This window comes from Hipposideros armiger, unplaced genomic scaffold (assembly GCF_001890085.2).
Source record: "Hipposideros armiger isolate ML-2016 unplaced genomic scaffold, ASM189008v1 scaffold_335, whole genome shotgun sequence".
Classification (NCBI taxonomy): domain Eukaryota; kingdom Metazoa; phylum Chordata; class Mammalia; order Chiroptera; family Hipposideridae; genus Hipposideros; species Hipposideros armiger.
Window position 1 is genome coordinate 11725 of NW_017731685.1, and position 2322 is coordinate 14046.

The following is a 2322-nucleotide window of genomic DNA, read 5'->3' on the forward strand; positions in this document are numbered from 1 at the left end:
TATTTGTCAACTGATTGGAATCTCCCCCTCTGATACACAAACCCATTATTCCTCTTGATTCCAAATATGTTTTTCTTCTTGACTTGCATGTGACATTTCCTTCCCCCAGAAAAGATCAGAGTTTCACAGAGAGCCAATCTGCCTCACATGTGTTTGAGAAGCAGAGAAAAGCCCCCTGTGTTGACAAGCTTTGCCACATTACTACTCCAAATGCTGTCTGTCTCAGCAAACAAAAGCTCTGGAGGGAAGCCAAGAGCCCCAGCGTTGAAACCTCAGACTGGCCCACGTGTTCCTGCACATGAAGGATTCCAGTCTGTGGAAGGGATTATTAAGTGGAGAAAACAAATTACTTTCTCTCTGTGGGTCATTGTTTAACATTCAAGATGGGGGTTCCAATGGGTCTACTGGGAGATCAGGGGCCCATCTGTTCTTTGCACAGCAACTGTGATGTGTTGAGACACACACCACAGTCATAATTCAGAACAGTGAAGCAGCTGTTCTGCCAGCCTTGCAGCCCCCTTCCACCAGGGTTGGGATGGAGCCCGGGTAGCTTGTGTGCGGCCATGTGGAGTGAACAGCTAGCGTCACTCATTAAGTTGGAAGGAGATTCATAACAATCAGGGAAAAAAAGACATCAATACTTGGGAAGAACAACAGCTAAGTGTGTCTCTAAAATTGGTTTTTACCATACTTTTTCAATGACTTTTAAAGCTTGTGATAAATGAGTAGTTATAGCTTAATGGGTAGAGAGTTTCAGTTTGGGAAAATGAAAAAGTTCTGCAGATGCTTGTAAAAGATACCAATGTATTTAATGCCACGGAACTACTGTACACTTAAAAATGATTAAATCGCAAATTTTGTATTAGGTATACTTTACCACAATTCCTTAAAATGCTTGTCATAGAAACCTTCTTTGTGTAAGTAGGGTCTGACAATGTCAGAATCTAGTGCGATAAGTTTTTGAAAGATTAAAGAACATTGGAGATTTTAATAATCTGGGCTAATTCCTTATATAGTTACAGACTAGTTGGGTAGTATCGTTACATGTCTAATATCAACTACCAAAATTCTTACAAGACAGGGAATTGAATTAGACTGCTATTAAATTTTAGCTATATAACTAACACGTTAAATATATAGTTTTGATTTTCTTTTGTCTGAGAGCACAGTTTTATAAATAAATGTCATTTGGTATTTTAAAGCATCATTGATATTTCTATCATATAAGAGGGAGTGTTCTTAGAAATAAAAAAGACTTCCACCTTTACTTAGTAGCATGTTGAAAGAGAATTTAATTGCCAGAAATATGAGAGATATACTGGAACACTAAACTGTACCACAAAAGAAACTGATGGTGTATCTTTCTCTGGAAATTATTAAGAAAATGATTAATAGCCACTTTTCTAGGATGTAGTTGTGGGGAGGGGAGAAGGAGGGCTGGGTGATTTTTAATCTATTCACTGGTGGACTCTGAGCTGGGAAATGTTACAATGGAAGGCATTTTCTCACTAAACTAGATAGTTATCTATTGATTTATTTATTCTACTACCTTTTGGCCACAAAATTTCTGTGAATGCCAGGGCAACTAAAACAATTGTTTAAAAAGAATTCTGACAGTATGACATCATATAAATATAAATAAATGTGCAATAGCCAATAAAACCCTGGGAACTTTGTTACGACTCATCTTTATTGTCTTGTAAAGAAATAGCATCTGTGTCAGATTTCTGCCAGGATAGAGCTACTCAAGTAGATGGTGGCAGAAAATGGAAAGACAAATCCTGTGGAGTCCATTCCATCTTGATGCAAGTCAAGATCATCTGTCACAATATCCCATTATTATTTTATTAGATAAGGAGCCAAGTGATGGGGCTAGAACTTTATTTTTTGGTCTTTGTTGTTGTTTTACTAGAATGACTTATTCTACTAGATGACCGACTTAAACATTGGAAATGTTTCCTGACATTAGTCATACAAGTACCATCTTCATGATATTATTTTTGCTTATCCACATATTACCAGTGCTATTATTCAGTTAATATGTTTCTTTAAATAGATTCTTCCTTTATTACTTAAATATATTTATTCAAATAGGAAATTTATAGCATGAAAACAGAAAATAAGCTATAAATCTGTGAAATAATGGTTTTGATGTATTGGTTATATATTTTTTCTTTTACATGGATATTACTATCAAATTAAAAACATATTCATCTGCCACTTGAGTATTCAGCTGTACCACTTGAGTTACCCAGTGGTAGTTTGGAAAACATTGGTTTAAGGTCTACCAAACCATCTGGTTTCTATTAAGTCATTTTACTT

At 35.8% G+C, this 2322-nt stretch overlaps 1 protein-coding gene across 2 annotated transcripts in view; it reads right to left on the reverse strand.

Moving 5' to 3' along the window:
- Nucleotides 1-2322, reverse strand: part of MAMDC2 (MAM domain containing 2) — a 155842-nt gene that overhangs the window by 8990 nt on the left and 144530 nt on the right. The window lies entirely within an intron of this gene.